The sequence below is a fragment of the Mustela nivalis genome (assembly GCF_964662115.1).
Source record: "Mustela nivalis genome assembly, chromosome: Y".
NCBI classification, from domain to species: domain Eukaryota; kingdom Metazoa; phylum Chordata; class Mammalia; order Carnivora; family Mustelidae; genus Mustela; species Mustela nivalis.
In genome coordinates, this window is record NC_139041.1 from 22,682,300 (window position 1) to 22,703,095 (window position 20,796).

The window sequence follows — 20,796 nt, forward strand, 5'->3', positions numbered from 1 at the left end:
AGGAAGATTTAATTTCCTCTTTTAGTCTTAGCCCAGTCCCCTTTATAATATAATTTAGCCATTTTTGTAAATACTTTAAATCTTCCTCTGAATACTCCAGTTTATCTGGTAGGGATAGATCCAGGTGTGTAAACAACTCTTGCATTGTTTCTCAGGCTGCTTGCTTTAAATCTCAGTCTGATAATTGGTTTCCTTTTGAAATAAGATCAGTCCCCTTTTGGTGTCCCAAGAAATGCATAACAGCCACTCTTTCGGGTCCCAATATTTCTCTTCTATTTTAATTCCTTTTCCTTCTAATGTTAATAGGCTCCTTACTTTGTAAGTAGCTCCATGTATATGAAGAGTAGCAAAGATATACCTGTGGTCCTTATTGATGTTGATGGTTTTACCTTTAGCCATCTGCAGTGCCTTAGTGATTTCAATCAGTCCTGCTTGTTGTGCCAAAGTTCCATGTGGCAGGGTGCTGCCCAGAATTCCTGCTCAGGATAAACTACCACAGCCCTCACATACCTCAAATACCTTTTTCCATGAACAGAGTCATCTCTGCATCTGGGAAGGGCATGTCTCTGAGATCCAGTCTTATTCCTGTGACTTGGTTTAGGACCTCCCCACAGTTGTGTGGATGGTCAGCCAGCTCCTCTGGGAGCAGTGTGGCTAAATTTAGCACCACTGGTGGCTTTGAGATTACTCTTGGTTTGTTGAGGAGGAGGGCCTGATACCCTATCACTCCGGTGTTCACTATCATCAGTAGGTTGGAGTCTACGAAGATCCGTGATAGCTTGTGTGGTGGTCAAGATGAGATCATGACCTAATGGTCTAGCATTATATCTCATCTGTTTAAGATCTACATGTCCAACGTATTTAATTCCATTTGTCATTCAAGCAACCGTTCACAGTTTCAGGTTACCTAAGACTTTGGAAGCCACTTTAACAATTACCCATTAAAACCTTGAGACAGACAAATAACTATCTCCAGTTCAGATGCCATGCTCTCCCGCCAACAAGGGGGAGGGGCTAGGCAGCCCACATCAGGCCAGAGAAGGCAAAGAATTCCCCAAAACAAAGGGGGTTTCGGCAGCTGCTTGGGAATATTTTTTAAAGTCTTGGGCTCAAGGTCGGTTCATCCCACAATGCCAGTTCTGCTTACCAAAAGTGGTCCATTAGGCACTCATATTCCACGCTCAGTTCCAATGAGCATCAGCATTGGGCACCTTAACTCACTCTTAGACTAACCCCAGTTGGCTACAGTCATAGCCCTTAACACACGAAATGAGTGAGTGAGAAGCCTCACATCTATTATGAAGAACAGAGAGATGAAAGTCAGAGTCCCTTTACTCTCTGCTTTCCCTATTCCTTCAATCATAACAAACAATACAACAGAAAACGAAAGGACTAGGAAAAAACAACCGTAGGCCCAACGATTCTTACCAATAACCTTACACTTGTGGGGGCATTCTTTATCCCCTGATCGCCTAGGAGGACTCAAAAACCCAAACCGCCCATGGGGACTTGAACCTCCTGAATGTCTAGGGGGACTCGAACCCCCCTGACTGTCCAGGGGGACTCGAACACCCTGGAGTTTGCCTAGGGATATTTGAACCCCCTCTAAACGCCAAGGAAACTCGAACCCCCTGACCATCTAGGGGGACTTGAATCCCCGGACAACCCAGGGGGACTTGAACCCCCATAATATCTACCAGCAGAGGATGGGGCATCTCCACATCCACACCAGCTCTGGGGAGCATGGCTGCTGCCTGCTTCTACCAGTGGGCCATACCCTGCAGCTCCATGCAGGATCCCAAGATCTTACCTCCAGAGGCTTTTCCAAAAATTCCAATGCTGGCTCAGTTCTCATCATTTGATATCGGGTTTCCCTCCAAAGATAGGATCCTTATTCAAAGGAGCGAGACTGACACAAAGTGAAGGTCAAGCAAACGTTAATTTTGCACAAAGCATCGAGAATCATATTGACCTGTCAGGGCCTTCTCTTGCAAAGAGGCGACCCCTCCCAGCCTCACAGACTAACATTTATAGCGGTAGTTTAGCCAGGCTATACAGAGCTGGCCAATGAGATAACAATACAGAAAAAAAACTGAAAGTCGTGCTAAGTCGGCTACACCACAAAAACAAAAATGCTAGGTAACACATGGGTGGACAATTGTATCTGAAGTTACCCTAGTTCATATATGCGTGCCCCTCTAATGGGATGTCTTCTCCTGGCCTGATTCACCCTTGTATCTAGGCTTTGAGAGTAAGCTCCTCTGGGAGGAGTAGGGTCAATTTACTTTACTGCATGGGTTCAATATAAGTTTACTGAAGAAACACAAAATGACTCCCTCTGGCCTAGGGGCCCTTATAACGAGTACCTGTAGCGTCTCTAGAAATCGAGCCAAAATGACTTCCAAATCTTCAAAAGTGACGATGTACCAAAGGCAGATTCTACATCCTAGAACCTTAGGTCCAGAATGGACTCATGTACTTGAAGTCCACAGGAGCAAGCATGGAGCATGTTGGAAAAGACCCATAGCCCAAGGGAAGCCATCTGAAAGACTTCCGTGCCCGTTTCAGGAAGACAACTTGTATCTTCAAAAGGACACATTGAAGAGGATTCAAATGTCAAAGAACCTGGAGCATTCCCACAGGGTCCTGCAGATACCCTTTGGAGAAGTACATGTAGATGTGACAACACAAGCCTGCCTTCACCCTCTCATGAACATCCCCCAAATGGTTTCATGGGATAAGCAAACAGTGCCTCTAGTGGACGATGGGCGTGTTCTAATGGAGCCTGCAGAAGATGAACAGTGGGTCAACAAAGGGCCATTGCAGAGCCACAGACAGCATATGCTACAGGTTGGTGAGGATATTCAGGAAGACAAGGAAGTGGAGAATGAACATTGGAGCTCTGAGAGAAGGTCTGGCATTTGAGGATGGTGGGAGGTTCTCTGAACCTGGCTGCCTTCCATAGAGATCTAGGTCCAAATTAAAGAAAACATCCCCTGGCCACAGTCAATCCTTGTGCCCTGGTTATCTTTTTGTCTTTTTGACAAACAATGCACATGCACATATTTGACAGAGAGACAGAGAGATCACAATCAGGGTGTAGAGCTGGAGAGGGAAAAGCTGACTTACTCCTGAACAGGGAACCTGAGACCAGAGTCGATGCCAAGACCCTGAAATCATGAGTGGAGCTGAAGGCCGCCTCTGAACTGATAGACACAATCCATGACACAATCTTTGACTTCTGATTACATCCTAGTTCTAGACGTAAACCACTGCTCTGTTATTGTTCACAAATGCAGGGGAAATGGATTTTGGCTTGGGCTGGTGTTGCTTGAGCTATCTGGCCTGCTTCGAGAGCTGGTATAGTTTGTCCTCTTGAGGTAAGTGACTTGGCTATGTACAAACTACACTCCCAAGCATATTTAGGTAAAGAGAATTCCTCCATTGATAGCTTTTGCAGGGGGAATGAAACTATGTCTTGTAGTTCTATGCTTCTGTGGATGGTGATGTGAGTCCTCCTTGAATTTGAATCTATATCTCTGCTTCTGCTCCCAGATGAGGGACCGTTTTACCTCTGAATTCCCAAATCCATGTTCAGCCCTCTTTTTTTTTTTCCTTCACTCCTACTTCTCCTACAATAAGCACCTCTTTCTATTCCTTGGAGTCGGTGACTTTCCTAAGCTCATTGTCATGTTTCATCATTCTTCCTTCTTTCTTCGGATTTGCTTCCTTATTTACCAATCCTTTTCTGCCAGGTCAAAAATTTGGTCCTTTGCTTCTGCCAGCTTCTTGGACTTTTCCTTCAGTCTGCTACCAATCTTTTCTTCAGGAACTCTTTTTATTTTATTTTATTTTATTTTTTTATTTTATTTTATTTCTATCAGTTTAATCTATGTGGTTTGAGACTTCCTGATATCTTTCTGATTTCAATCCTCCATTGGGCATGTTATATGTGAGGTTTCACTCCGATTACCTGGCCATGATCATTTCTTCTTCCTTGGAAACAATTGATTCTTCCAATATTTTCTTGGATATAGGTCTCTGACTTGTTCTCAGTATTTGAAAAATCAATTCTGTTTTTTATTCTGATGGTAATTTCTTTAGAAATAAGAGTTCATGGAGTGCCCAAGGGCTGGCCCTTGAGGGAGTCTCGGGTATGTGTGTGTGGCATGCATGCCTTCTGCTCTTGTATCATAGCTGTCCCCTGTCCTTGAGACCAGTCATCTGCAGAGGCTCTCTTTGCCAGCCTTTTGGTGTGTTTGGTGTCTGGGCAGATTGTCTGAGGTTTAGCTTGGTGGGATCTGGTGCGCCTGTGAAAAGATAAATTCAACCTACACCACAGAATGAAGGCCTGTAGCATTCTGAGGTCAGGGGAGAGCCTGTGGACAGGGCTTTCTTCTAGACCCCTATGGGAGAATCTGTTCTCCTAAAATGAAGCAAGTTGGACTGAGGAACACAGTACCCTATGTGTTCCATGGTTAGAATTTCGTGTTTGCAGGAGAGGCAATTAAAGCCCTCACCATCCTGTCTTGGGCTGGTAGCTCGGTCTTGATGCTGCCTGTGCGAGAGCCCCAAATTTCTTTTGCCCCCATCAAATCATCTCCAAGAACACTGCCTCTCACTGATGTACAGCCAGAACCCACCATCTTCCCAATGTGTCACCTGGTATTGTTTCTAATTGTGGTTTCCAGGCTGTCTTCACCTGGCTATTTGTTGGTGTTCTCTGCCAGAGAAATACAGTGTTCTTTTGAGTTTATATGCCAAGGCTGATGATCTAAAATCCCCAGGCCTCAGAACCCTTTGTTGGCATCAAATAGTATGATTCAGACCCCCTGATGGTCAGAATCAATGGAATTGGAGAACGTACTCCTTGTGGGTTCCAAGTGTGCTCCGATCTCTTGTGGCTTTGTCCATTGCAGTGTCTCACTGCCTTCTGAATTACCAACTTCCCACTTTCCCCATAAACCATGTCTCCAATCTTCTCCCATAGTGTTTGCAACTTATTCTCTCTTTTGCTATGGAGTTTGCTTTGTAGGCTCCAGTTCATTTCTGCCATGTTGAAATTGATATGTTAATATTCCTGTTGTGTTCCTGGATAAAGACAAGTCTGGAGTTCCCAGACTACCATCTCACTGTCCTGAAAAAGCCCCACAGAATCTTACAGAGCCATAAGCAAGAATGAATTCTTGCCACTTCCCTCATGTGGCAGAATTGTGGGGAGCATTAGCCTACGTCTCATCTATAAGTCCCAGAAAGACAAATAACATACAATTTCACTCTCTCATGACTGACAAGAGACATATTAAAAAGCAAGGGAAAAAGGGACAAACAATACAACACTAACCAGGCACACAAAATGTGGTGTTTGTTGAGGACAGGTTTGAGAGAATATGTGTTTATCAAAGAGGACAAAAGATGACATTCTTTGTAGGAAATGAGGCTGAAAGAGAGGGAATGTGAGTTTTCAAGGCATGTCATATTGAATTGCTATCCATTAAATACCGACTTCCTATCTCCATCAATTTATTTATAATTGTTATTTGAAACAAACTCAGACAGCACACACACACACACACACACACACACACACACACACACACTTACAGATAAGACACCCAAAAGATGGAGAGGAAGTGAAGAAAAGCACTAATGAAGCAAACCCAAAAGAAAAGAACTGAGAGAAAATGATAAATTCCAAGACACATATTCACTCCAAAGGTTAGGTCAGGAAACCTACAAAATCTCAGCTCTGTAGTAGTGACTAAAGCGTTTGAGGCAGTAATCAAACCCCTGTCAACACACAGATGGTGAGGTGCAAATCATTTCCTGTTCAACTCTTCTAGACATTTAAGGAAGGCAATGCCATTTTCTTTTCATCGATTCCACAAATAGAGGAGGTGGATGAACTCTAATTTACTAGTATAAAGACCCAATTCAAATAATGACATTTTAGAAAATAAATTATATTCCATTTCAATAATTAAACATAATAAAAATATAATTCTTTCCTTTCCTCTGTCTTTCTTCAACTGCATTTGAAAGGGCCAGCTTGTTTTTATTATTTTGTACTGTTGTGGAAGCCAGCCTGTCATCCATCATCCATTTGTGACAGAGTATTCACTGATGCTTTAGTTTCATAAATGACCTAATACTCCTCCTAAGATATGCCAGAACTCTTCAACATCCATTAGCCAGTTCCCTCATTCCCTGCATGTCTCCTTTTTTCCTTGACTCTCAGCTTGATTCCACAGAGTTCTGAGTTACTCCTGGTTTGTCTCCTTCTCTGACTTATCTTCCTTCAGTTTTTTTCTTCTTTCTACTAAGGGCCATGGTATTCCTCCTAGGGCACATATGAGAAAAGCTTTTTGATATTTCCCTTTGTCCCCTTGCCCTTTTCATTTCACAAACCCAGTCCTGTGGCATTCATGTCAGTGCAAGAACCATGAGTTCATCCTCCCTAATGGTTGAGGAATAATCTGTTGCCAATATGGACCACAGCTTCTTTATCCACTAGTCTTTGCAAGGTCATTGCAGCTCATTCCTCAGTTCTGTTCAAGTGAGCCTTGCAGGCCATCGATATAGGCCATTAATTTTCATTTGATTAAAGAGACTTGTTCAACAGGGTTATGCCCATTAACACAGTAGGTAGAGATAAATAATGGTAACAAGGAGTGCTGTCCATTGCTCATCCTTAAGAATTAGCTATTATGTATAATGTCACTCTCTCATTCAAAGGAGGAAAACTTCAGAGAGATGGGATGACATACAAGAGGCATTGTTGTTTCTGATATCACTAGAAATTTCAGAAGAATTAGGAAAAATTTGCCATCTCTGGAGAAAGGTTGGCCTAAAAGATCATTTTCCTGGGCCACTCTTCTAGGTATTTAGTGAAGGCAATGTCATGTCCTCTCATCAAATCCAGAGATGGAAGAGGCGGGTAAACTCTAATTCACAAGGAAAAAGACCCAATTCAAAGAAGAACATTTTAGGAAACTCACCCATGTCATTTCAATAAGGAAAGATAATAAACAATATAATTCTTTTCTTTGATCCCTGTGACTTCCTTTGGTTTTCAGAGGACCACATGTTTTTCCTGTGAATTTATGTTGTTGTTGTTGCTGTTATGTTGAGAAAGCCTGCCTATCATCCAGCATCCTTTATAGAGAGAGTGCTCATGGATGCTTTAGTTGCATGGGCATCCTAGTGCTCCTCCTAATATATGCCACAACTCCTGAACACCCATTAAGTAGTTCTCTTTTCTGTACCTCTCAGCTGTATTCTCAGAGTCCTAAGTCACTCCTTGTGGGTCTCTTTCTCTGAGTTCTTGCCCTTAAGGATTCCCTCCCTTTACTAGGGCCAAGGTATTCCTCCCGAGGCACATATTGTGGGAAGCCATATGATATTTCCCTTTGTCTGCTTGCCTTTTCCATTTCCCAACAGCAGGGCATGGGACATTCATGTCAAGGCAAGGTCCAGGGGTTCATTCACTTCGACGGCAGAGGAATACTATGGTGCTGAAATGGTCCCAAACTTCCTGATCCACTAGTCCTTGCAAGGGCATTGTGGCTCACTCCAACGGTCTGCTCGAATGGGCCTTGCAAGCCCAAGGTATACGCGGTCCCTTTCCTTCTGTCTACGGAGACTTGGTCCACATGTCTATACTCGTTACCACAACAAGTACAGTTAATTAATAATGACAACGGGTGCGGTCCAGGCCTCTTAATTGAGAGTTAGCTCTGATGCAGAAGGTCAAGCTGCTCGAGGACTTTGCAAAGGTATTAAAGGGAAAGCCAGGTAGACAGAGGCCTCATCCCTTAGCCGCGTGTTTCAAAACACTAGAAGACGAGGCCACAGACGGCACCATATATCGATGCCCTCACCATTTGCATCGGAAAGGAAATTTCCGTAACTTAGTCATCACTGAACCATAGGCAAAAGACGCTGACAAAGAACGCTCTCACCCACAGTAAGACAAAACCCCTGGTGATCTGCTCATACCCACGAGGCCTCAGCTTTTCTTGAGATATCTAGAAATTGTAGTGGAAAAGGACACCTTTTCCACTCTACACCCTAGAACCTTAGGAAGCTGGGCATGTTCCAATGGAACCCGAGAGGATGCAATAATTGTTAACAAGGGTTCAGTACAGCACGACAGACAGCGGATGCTGCAGGTTGGTGAGGACATTCAGGAAGGGAAAGAACAGCAGAATGAACAAGGGAGCTCCGAGCGAAGGTCGGGCATTTTAGGATGGTGGGAGGTTCTCTTTACCTGGCTGCCTTCCATAGGCACCTAGGTCTAATTCAATAAAACATCCATTGGCCACAGTCAATTATTGTGCACTGTTTTTGTCTTTGTTATCTGATCCAACATGCACATGCATGTTTGGACAGAGGCAGAGAGATCCCAATCAGGGGGTGGAGATGGAGAGGGAAAAGCTTAATTGCACCTGAGGAGAGAACCTGAGAATAGAGTCAATGCCAAGGCCCTGGAATCATGAGTTGATCTGAAGGCCGACTCTGAACTGATGGACACAACAGGGGACCCAATCATTGACTTCAGAATACCTCCTGGTTCTAGACAGAACCGCTGCTCTGTCATTGTTCAGAAATGCAGGGGATAAGTATTTTGGCTTGTCAGCTGTTACTTGAGCTATCAGGCTTGCTTTGAAAGCTGTTATAACTTTTCCTCTTGAAGTCAGTTATTGGGCTAAGGACAAACTATTCTCTGATGCCTATTTGCCTAAAGAGAATACCTCCATGCCTAGATTTTCCAGGGGGAATGGCACTATGTCTTTAGGTGCTCCGCCTCTGTGGAAGGTGTTGGGAGACCTCTGTGCCTCTGATTCTGGAACACTTTCTCTGCTCCCAGATTAGGGTCCTTTTCAGCCCCGAGTACTCCAATCGAGGATCAGCCCTCTTTTCTTTCTCTCACTCGTACTTCACCTACAAGAGGCACCTCTTTCATTTCCTTAAAGATTCCCTAAGCTCACTATCGTGTTCCATTATTCTGCCTTCTCTCTTAGAATTTTCGTCCTTATTTTCTAGGCTTGTCCTTCCCGGTCCCTTATTCGATCCTCCACTTCACCATGTTCCCGAAACTTGCATCCAGTCTCCTGCCAATCTTCTCTTCAGGAGTTTTATGGGTGCTTTTAACTCTATCAGTTTTATCTCGGTGGTTCGAGATTTCTGATATCTCCCATGTTTTCTCAAGTACAGTGAGTATCCAGGCAGCTGCTTTCAATCCCGCATCGGGCGTGTTCTATGTAGAGGTATCACTCTGACTGCCTAGTCGTTTTCATCATTCTTCTTTTACCTGGGAATCAATTGATTCTTCCATCTTTGCATTGCATCTAAGTCTCTGTCACCTCTCTGTATTCGTTAAACTTATTCTGTTTCCTAACCTGAGGGTAATTTATTTAGGAGGAAAGGATCCGGGAGTGACCCAGGGCTGACCCTTAAGATTTGTTGAGTGCGTGCGTGTGTGTGTGTTTGTGAGTGTGTATGTGGCATGCATAGCACCCGCTGTTTGTGTTGTGGTTGACCCTCTCCTGGAGGCAGGTCATTTGCAGTAGTTCTCCTTTCCAGCCGTTTGTTGTTTTTAGGGTCTGGGCTGAATATGCTGAGGTTTACATTGGTGGGCTCAGTGTGCCTGTGAAAGGAGAAACTCCACCAACTCTACAGAATGCAGGCCTGCAGAATGCTGTGTTCAGAAGAGAATATGAGGTCAAAACTTTCTTCTCGTGCCCTATGGGAGAGTTTGTTCACCTTGGACTAAGCATCTTGGACTGAGGAAGGCAGTCCTGCAAGTGTTCCACTGTTGGGATTTCGTGTTGGCTGACCAGGCAGCCTCTGTCCTCACATACCTGTCGTGGGCAGTAGCTCTGTCCTGATGCTGCTGTTGCGAGAGCCCAAAACTTATTATGTCCACATTGAGTCATCTCCACGAACAGTGCCTTTCACGGAATCACTCCCACCACTCATCATCTTCCCACTGCGTCTCTGGTATTGGCTCTCTTTGATCATTGTCTCCAGGCTGTCTGCTCCTGGTCGCTTGTTGATGTCATATGCAGGAAAAAGATGGTGTTCATTCAAGTCGATGTCTGCCAAGCCTGCTGATAGGAAAACTTCAGCCCTCAACACTTATGTTGTCAAGTACTCATCCCCTTGAGACCCTCTGCATGTCACAGTCAACGACACTGGGAAACAGGTAACTTGTGCGTTCCCAGTGTGCCCTGCTCTCCTGTGCTTTGGTCCTCTGCATGAGCTCCAGCCCTCTGAACCATGAACCAACCAAATCTCCCCTGAGCCATGTCTCCAATCTGCTCCCATCATCTCTGCAACTTCCATTCTCTTTTGTTGTGGAGTTTACCATGTAGGCTTCAGGTCAATTTCCACCACACTGCAGTTGTTGTGTTGATCTTCCTGTTGCCTTCATGGCTAAAGAAGCATGAGGTTATTAGTCACTACTACCATCTCACTGTCTTCCATGTCACCACAAGTCGTACTGAGAGATAAGCAAGAAGGAATTCTTCCACTTGTCTTTTATGGCAGTCTTGCAGAGAGCATTGGGCTTTTCTCACCTCTATCATGCTCGGGAAGACAACAAACAGACGATTTCACTAACTCATGACAGTCAAGATACATACGAAAGAGAAAGAGTATTGGGACCCACAGTATGACTCTATGAGGAATTCAAATGGTGTTGTTTGTTGGAAGTCAGTTTTGTGAGAACATGAGTTTCTTGAAGAGGACAAGAGATGACATTCATTGCAGGAGATTTCATGAAACCGATGGAATGTGAGTTTTTAAGGCATGTCAAATTGAATTGCGACCCACAAGAGACCGAATTCCATTCTCTCGTATTTTCATAATAATTGTGATGTGCAACACACACACCACACAACATTAACACATGCACATGCAAACACACAAAGATAACACATGCAAAAGATGGGGAGGAAGCAAGGATTCATACCAATGAAACAACCCAAAGTAAATACCATATACGTAAAAGGCAAATAGAATCCAAGTGAGAATCCATCCGAAAGGAGAAAGTGAACTATTACCTATTAATAATACATTCATTACTCAGGTCTAAAGTCTTCCGTCAATACAAACTGTTTGTAATAGTGGTTGAAATTCCAAATCAAAACAAAAAAAAATTAGAAAACAACCATAAGAAAACAGCAAATATTCAACAAGCTCTTCCTTCTGTTGCCTATAGGACATATCCTTCGACCTTAAAGTTACTCATAGCTTGCAAGTGAAGAAATCAGGAAGACGTAGGTTATGGTATTCCCAAGGAGAAGAGAGCCAAAGTGTTTGTGCCTAAGTCAGCGTGAGTGATTTTATGCCTTTGAGAGACAAAAAATAAGCGGAAGGTGTTTTGTCTTGATAGAGCATCAAAACAACAGAAACCTGGAAGAATTGACAACATATACACCACGAACAAGGGTGTATCTAAACGTTGGAAGACTATGAACACACAGGAACGGAGATGGCGACTTTTATCCAATACTATTGGCAACTATGATATCCACGTTAAGCACAGGACAGATCATCTGGATGGGAAGGTGCTAAGGAATAACAGACGTCCACATGGGCAATCGAGACCACCTGAACTTTGGGATCCATGAGTAAGATTGCGTCTCTGAGGACATTAAGATATGCTCTTCCCAGCGGCAGACCTAACTTTGTCTATCTCAGGTCATGAGCTAGAGTCCAAATACAGTCGTAATACATGGAAGAGAAGTCAAAACCTATCCTGTGCACTTATGATCACGAAGGTATGAAAACAGGAAGATATCACTTTCAAATTGGAAATACAGCCAGCCACTAAGAGTGGAAAACACAACACACTCACGAACTACAATGAATGCCAGAAAGAAAATCCAAAGGTAAAGCAGAAAGAGCCATGAACGAAGGAATTCTAAGAAACTTAGAGGAGGATGCCAAAACATTTTATGGGGAAACAATATAGGGTTAAATGCATGCATTTCCAAACTTTAAAAATACTGAAAAAGAAAGCCACCTAACAGGACGACTGACGGAACAAGATGAAGAAAAACCGAACTACAAAGTTAACAGAGAAATTGATATCAGACATGTGAATATCAAAATGAAGGAAACACAAACAAAGCAATAGGAAAAAAATACAGGAGATCTGACAATTGAGTTTTGACAACACGAACAAACTGCAGAAACCATTCCTGGGATAAAACAGGGAGACAATCAAGCAGCTGCAAGTATGAAACCACATGACAATTGGTAGCAAAAACAAAGAATAACCGAAAAGGCATTTACATACATTTATGCTAGCAATTCAAAGAACTGAGAGAAAATGATAAATTCCCAGACATATAGAAAATTCAAGATAAAGTCAGGAAACCTACAAAATCTCAGCTTTCTAGTAGTGACGGAAGCATTTGAAGCAGTAATCCAATCCCTGCCAACACACAGAAGGCCAGGTCATGGCATTTGCTTGGGCCGCTCTTCTAGGTATTTAGTGAAGGCATTGTCATGTCCTCTCATCAAATCCAGAGATGGAAGAGGCGGGTAAACTCTAATGCACAAGGATAAAGACCCAATAAAGAAGGACATTTTAGGAAACCCACCCATGTCATTTCAATAAGGAAAGATAATAAACAATATAATTCTTTTCTTTTCTCCCTGTGACTTCCTTTGGTTTTGATAGGGCCACATTGTTTTCCTGTGAATTGATGTTGTTGTTGTTGCTGTTCTGCTGAGAAAGCCTGCCTATCCTCCATCATCCGTTTTTGACAGAGTATTCACGGATGCTTTAGTTGCATGGACGTCCTAGTGCTCCTCCTAATATATGCCACAACTCCTGACCACCCATTAAGCAGTTCTCTTTTTGGTAACCCTCAGCTGGATTATCAGAGTCCAGAGTCACTCCTGGTGGGTCTCCTTCTCTGACTTCTGGCCCTTCAGTATTGCCTTCCTTTACTAGGGCCAAGGTATTCCTCCCGAGGCACATATTGTGGGAAGCCATATGATATTTCCCTTTGTCTGCTTGCTTTTCCATTTCCCAACAGCAGGGCATGGGAAATTCATGTCAAGGCAAGGTCCAGGGGTTCATTCACTTCGACGGCAGAGGAATACTGTGATGCCAAAATGGACCCAAACTTCCTGATCCACTAGTCTCTGAAAGGGCATTGCGGCTCACTCCAACGGTCTGCTCAAATGGGCCTTGCAAGCCGTAGGTATACGCCGTCCCCTTGTTTCTGACTAAAGAGACTTGGTCCGCATGTCTATACCCGTTACCACAACAAGGACAGTTAACTACTAATGACAACGGGTTCGGTCCAGGCCTCTTTATTGAGTGTTAGCTCTGATGCAGAAGGTCACACCCCTCGAAGACTTTGCAAAGGTATTTAGTAAAAGCCAGGTAGACAGAGACCTCATCCCTTAGCCGCGTATTTCAGAACACGAGGAGTCGAGGCCACAGACGGCACCATATATCGATGCCCTCACCTTTTACTTCGGAAAGGGTCTTTCTGTACCTTAGTCATCACTGACCCATAGGCAAAAGACGCTGACAAAGTATGCTCTCACCCACAAAACGACAAACCCCATGGAGAGCTGCTCATACCTGCAAGGCCTCACCTTTTCTTGAGATATCTAAAAATTGTAGTGGAAAAGGACACCTTGCCATCTCGGGGGATATGTTGGCCTAAAGGAAGGTATACTGAATGTTATTTTCCTTCCTCTATGTCTCCAGAAAGGGGAAGTTGGACATTAACCCACAAGACATCCTGAGTTCTTGATCAGGTTCAGAGGGCTCTTGTTCTGTCCTTCCCGGGGCTTCCTACTTAAAGCCATAGGACACCAAGGTCATGGGAGAGGGACAGCGGCTTCAGTGAAGCCAGCATCTTTGATGTCACAAAGCTTTGAGGTCATAGCAACCACTCCTCATCAACCCAGGCCTGATCCCTACACTTGATTGGAGTAGTCATGGGTGGGCCAAGAGGACGCCAAGCCGTCCCAAACCGCTGGAGCCGCCTGGGTCTCTCACCAAGGCAGTTTGCGAAATGAGTCGGTGTCACCTTCTCCAAGGCCCAATTCGTAGTGTTTGGTCGTGAGTGTCAGCACCAGGCCTCTGGACCTCGGAGAAAGGCAAGGAACCTTCACTCCATCTTAGCCACGACAGGCCAAGAAACTAACAGACCCCAAGCAAAGCCTCAGGGGAGGAAAACTGAGCCCTGTGTAAGGGTGGGACCCTCCCACCAAATCACGGAGCATCTCAACAGGAAAAGGGCCATGCAAGGGAAGCTCCAAGTGAACACCTGCAACCGTGCCAAAGACATGTCTGGAGTCTTCCACAGCAAGCACACGAGTACCTCGAGCATCTCCAGAAACGGTGCCAACAAGGCCTCTCAATCTTCCAAAAAGACCATGCATCCAAGGCACACTCTACACCCTAGAACCTTAGGTCCAGGACAGACTCATGTTCTTGGAGTCCACAGAGCCAACGGAGAGCTTGTTGGCAGAGACCCATAGCCCAAGTAAAGCCCTCTGAATGAATTCTTCCCGTTTCAGGAAGACAACTTGTATGTGCAAAAGGATGCATTGAAGAGGATTCTGTCGCTCTCGGCCTGCAAGAACGACTCGGAGACTCACGTAGTGGCGAACCTTCTTCTTTAATCGCTTTTTTCTTTCTCCTCCCCCTTTACCCTCGGCGCATGTGTTTTTATACAGGCAGTGTTACCCAATCACAATGCAGTGCTCATGCACCTCCCGCGAGAGTGGACCTAAATGAACAGCCAATCATATTCAGTCCCTTACGGCTCTTAGAGTAGGCCTCCTGTACCGGCTCCCGACATCTCCCCCTTTTTTATTTATTTATAATGGCTGAGATCGTGCCTGTCTTAGGTTGCTAATCCTCAGCACACATGCTTACCCGTCATCGGGTACTCTCCCTGGTTGAAGAGCCCTTGTCTTAGGTTGCTATGGTGTGGGATCAGTCTTACCCGTCTTTGACTACCGATCTAGCATACTTAGCCATATCTGGGGGGAGGTACCAGCTTCAGGAGCCATCATGGCTTGAACCATGAGGTGTTATTGTCGTTGATTGCGACGGACACGGCCACACACCCAACGTAACATTAGTACGTTAGCTGTGATTAAGAGAACAGCCATGGCACCAAGTCCGGCCCACTGTTTGAGGAATGAAACAGATTGCTGTAACATTTTTTTCCACTCACTAACAGGTGCAATAGTTACTTTGGTAGAATATGGATATAATTTGAGCTCGTAATTGCTTAGTTGAATTTTGAAATTGACGGTTCCAGGTACCATTAAGCATATTTCCTAACTGTCTAGAGAGGTTAGCTGCTAAGGATAAGTTGTTATGAGCTATAGGGGTGATACAAAGTCCAGCTATATTATGTATGCATCCTATCGACACAATTGACTCTAGGATATCAAGTTGTTCCTGTACAAAATCAACCCTTTGATTTACAATAAGGACCCAGCATGCAAATGTCCGTTAATTTGTTCTTGCGTAGCCAATGCTTCAGCGACCATTCCTGTGACGTTGTTGAGCATGGCGGCTGTTGTCTGTACCGAGGTTGTCAACGCTACCACGGCAGCAGTAGCAGTGGCAGCGGATGCTGCGATAGCTGCAATAATGGCTGCTGTTATTCCAAAGTCTCATTTATGTCGAAGCAGCACCGGCAGGTTGTCGGGGTTCACCTGTACTGGCATCGGGATATACGTCGGAATCTTGGCTATTACTGCCAAGTCTCCCACCGTGGCGTTCCAACATTCTGATAGCAGACAATTCTGGGACTCACAAGAGAGACTAGATGACTTGTTAATAGTAGAAGCATTAAAAACTATGAAGAGAAAGGGAGCTCTAACACAGACGGGCAATGGTGAGTAACTTATGTGCTTAGCTGAGGTGCAATTGCAAGTAACATTTGTTTCAAATCGAGAGCCTACTTGATAGTTGTACGTACAGTTACGCCATGTAGACCCATTAATAAAGTGAAGGCTTTCCAAGCCTGTACATGCCTGTGCAGCATTGCAGAGCAGCCACCTATCTAGAAGGTGAGCTGACGCGCCTTGCGCCGGGTCTTGGTAGGTATAATTATAGCCAAAAAAGGTGGAGTTAGAGTACGTGGGGATTTTAGGACTGAATGAGAATCCTGTTCCCACCCAAACTCCTGAGAGGCTACTATGGCAGCCACTCGTGCCGTGCAGCTCACACAATAGCAGGCCTTGGTGCAGCAAGGTTTATACGGAGGAGGCCCCTCGTAAGGTGGCGCTGTTGGGGCTGGGCGCGTGGGCACAGGATCTAAGTTATCTACCACTTCCGTCTCTGTTTGTAACTGCGCCATAGCTCCTTCTTCCGCTTTTAATTTCAGCTGCGCCATAACTTCCCCCTGCATTTTGAGCTGCGCCATAGCCTTTTTTAGCTCTTCCTCCTTTTTTGCAAGCTCCTTTTGCATCTTGCTCACCTTTTGGCTTTTGGGCGATTTCTCTCCTCTGCTCCTTTCCAAAAACCAGGGAGCCGTTTGTCCCACTTCTCTCAAAAACAAACGAGCTGTTTTATTTTTTAAAAGAGTACCAATTGCTTTGGCCATCTCGTTTCCCATCCCGGAAAGCTTTACTCTCGTCCTTATCCTAGGAACTTTGCAGCCATCTCGTTTCCCATCCCGGAAAGCTTTACTCTTGTCCTTATCCTAGGAACTTTGCAGCCATCTCGTTTCCCATTCCGGAAAGCTTTCTACGCTCGTCCTCGACTTGAGGAACTTTCCCTGTCACTAGACAGAAATAGGTGCACTCTTTACCTGATCGTCGCCAACTCCGTGCGTCTCTCACGATGAGATTCCCGGGTCTCAGCACCACTTGTCGCTCTCGGCCTGCAAGAACGACTTGGAGACTCACGTAGCGGCGAACCTTCTTCTTTAATCGCTTTTTTCTTTCTCCTCCCCCTTTACCCTCGGCGCATGTGTTTTTATACAGGCAGTGTTACCCAATCACAATGCAGTGCTCATGCACCTCCCGCGAGAGTGGACCTAAATGAACAGCCAATCATATTCAGTCCCTTACGGCTCTTAGAGTAGGCCTCCTGTACCGGCTCCCGACAGATTCGAATGTGGAAGAACCTTGAGCACTCCCTCAGGGTGGAGCAGCTACCCTCTGTGGAACTGCATGGAGATGGGGCAGCACAAGCCAGCCTTCCTTCTCTCATGACCATCCCCCAAATGGTTACATGTGATAAGCAAACAGTGCCTCTTGAGGAAGATGGGCATGTTCCAATGGAGCCCCGAGAGGATGCACAATGTGTTAACAAGGGGTCAGTACAGCACGACAGACAGCAGATGCTGCAGGTTGGTGAGGACATCCAGGAAGGGAAAGAACAGCAGAATGAACAAGGGAGCTCCAAGCAAAGATCGGGCATTTTAAGATGGTGGGATGTTCTCTGTACCTGGCTGCCCTCCATAGCCACCTGGGTCCATATTCAATAAAACATCCTTTGGCCCCAGTCAATTATTCTGCACTGTTTTTGTCTTTGTTATCTTATCCAATGAGCACATGCACGTTTGGACAGAGAGGCAGAGAGATCCCAATCAGGGGGTGGAGCTGGAGAGGGAGAAGCTTATTTGCCCTTGAGTTAGAACCTGAGAACAGAGTAAATGCCAAAGCCCTGGAATCATGAGTTGATCTGAAGGGCGCCTCTGAACTAATGGACACAACCCGGGACCCAACCATTGTCTTCTGAATACCTCCTGATTCTAGACAGAACCGCTGATCTGTAATTGTTCAGAAATGAGGGGATAAGGATTTTGACTTGGCTGGTGTTGCTTGAGCTATCCGCCTGCTTCGAGAGCTGGTATAGCTTTTCCTCTTGAATGCAGTGATTGGGATATGGACAAACTATTCTCCGATGCCTATTTGCCTAAAGAGAATACCTCCATGCCTAGATTTTCCAGGGGGAATGGCACTATGTCTTTAGGTATTCCGCTTCTGTGGAAGGTGATGGGAGTCCTCTGTGTTCTGATTCTGGACCACTTTCTCTGCTCCCAGATGAGGCTCCTTTTCAGCGCCGAGTTCTCCAATTTAGGATCAGCCCTCTTTTCGTTCTCTCACTCTAACTTCACCTACAAGTGGCACCAATTTTATTTCCTTAGATATTCCCTAAGCTCACTATCGTGTTCATTCATTCTGCCTTCTCTCTTAGAATTTGCGTCCTTATTTTCTAGGCATGCACTCCCGGTTCCTAATTAGATCCTCCACTTCTACCATGTTCCCGAAATTTGCATCCAGTCTCCTGCCAATCATCTCTTCAGGAGTTCTTTAGGTGCCTTTATTTTTATCATTTTTATCTCTGTGGTTCGAGACTCTCTGATATCTCCTATGTTTTCTGATGTACAGCGAGTATCCAGGCCACTGCTTTCCAAACCGCATTGGGCGTGTTCTATGTAGAGGTTTCACTCTGACTGCCTAGTCGTAATCACTCCTTCTTCCATTACCTGGGAATCAATTGATTCTTCCATCTTTGCATTGGATCTAAGTCTCTGTCACCTCTCTTTATTCGTTAAACTCATTCTGTTTTCTAACGTGAGGGTAATTTATTTAGGAGGAAGTGATCCGTGAGTGACCCAGGGCTGGCCCTTAAGATTTGTTGAGTGAGTGCGTGGTTGTGTTTGTGAGTGTGTATGTGACATGCATGAACCTGCTGTTTGTGTTGTGGCTGACCTTGTCCTGGAAGACAGTCATTTGCAGTAGCTCTCCTTTCTGGCCGTTTGTTGTTTTTAGGGTCCGGGCTGAATATGCTGAGGTATACCTTGGTGGGCTTGGTGTGCCTGTGAAAGGAGAAACTCCCCAACTCAACAGAATGCAGGCCTGCAGAATGCTGTGTTCAGAAGAACATGAGGTCAAAAGATTCTTCTCGTGCCCTTGGGAGAGACTGTTCACCTTGGACTAAGCATCTTGGACTGAGGAAGGAGGTCCTCCAAGTGATCCACTGTTGGGATTTCGTGTTGGCTGACTAGGCAGCCTCTGTCCTCACATATTGCGAGGCCAGTAGCTCTGTCTTGATGCTGCTGTTGCGAGAGCCCAAGATTTATTATGTCCACATTGAGTCATCTCCACGAACACTGCCTTTCACGGAATCAATCCCACCACTCATCATCTTCCCACTGCGTCTCTTGGTATTGTCTCTCTCTGATCATTGTCTCCAGGCTGTCTGCTCCTGGTCGCTTGTTGGTGTCATATGCAGGAAAAAGATGGTGTTCTTTCAAGTCGATGTCTGCCAAGCCTGCTGATAGGAAAACTTCAGCCCTCAACACTTGTGTTGTCAAGTACTCGTGCCCTTCAGACCCTCTGCATGTCACAGTCAACGACACTGGGAAACAGGTTCCTTAGCATTCCAAGTGTGCCCTGCTCTCCTGTGCTTTGGTCCTCTGCATGGGCTCCAGCCCTCTGATCCACAAACCAACCAAATCTCCCCTGAGCCATGTCTCCGCCTTCTCCCATCATCTCTGCAACTTCTGTTCTCTTTCGCTGTGGAGTTTACCTTGTAGGCTTCAGGTCAATTTACACCCCACTGCAATTGTTGTGGTCATCTTCTTGATGCCTTCATGGCTGAAGAAGCATGAGGTTATTAGACACTACTACCATCTCACTGTCTTCCATGTCACCACAATTCGTACTGAGACATAAGCAAGAAGGAATTCTTCCTCTTGTCTTTTATGGCAGTTTTGCGGAGAGCATTGGGCTTTTTCACATCTATCATTCTCAGAAAGACAACAAACAGATGATTTCACTAAATCATGACAGTCAAGAAACATACGAAAAAGAAAGGGTATTGGGACAAACAGTATGACTCTAATGAGGAATTCAAATGGTGGTGTTTGTTGGAAGGCCGTTTTGTGAACACGGGTTTCTTGAAGAAGACAAGAGATGACATTCCTTGCAGGAGATTCTCGAAACTGAAGGAATGTGAGTTTTCAAGGCATGTCAAATTGAATTGCTACCCACAAGAGACCGAATTCCATTCTCTCGTATTTTAATAATAATTGTGATGTGGAACACACACACACCACAGAACATTAACACATGCCCATGCAGACAAAAATGAACACACAAAGATAAGACATGCAAAAGATGGGGAGGAGGGGAGGAATCGTACCAATGAAGCCACCCCAAGAAAATACCATATAGGTGAAAGGAAAATAGAATCCAAGTGAGAATCCATCCGAAATGAGAAAGTGAACTATTACCTATCAATAATACATTCACTACTTAAATCTAAAGTCCCCCGTCAATACAAACAGTTTGTAAGAGTTGTTCATATTCCAAATCAAAAATCAAAAAAATTAGAAAACATCCATAAGAAAACAGCAAATATTAAACAACCTCGTCCTCCTGTTGCTCATAGGAGATTTCCTACGACTATAAAGATACTCATAGCTTGCAAGTGAAGAAATCAGGAAGATGTAGGTTATGCTATTCCCAAGGAGAAGAGAGACAATGTGTTTGTGCCTACGTCAGCGAGAGTGATTTTATGCCTTCGAGAGACAAAAGCTAAGCGGAACGTGTTTTGTCTTGATGGAGCCTCAAAACAACAGAAACCTGGAAGAATTGCCAACATATACACCACAAACAAGGGTGTATCTAAACGTTGGAAGCCTATGAACACACAGGAACGGAGATGGCGACTTTTATCCAATACTGTTGGCAACTATGATATCCACGTTAAGCACAGGACAGATTATCTGCATGGGAAGGTGCTAAGGAATAACAGACGTCCACATGGGCATTCGA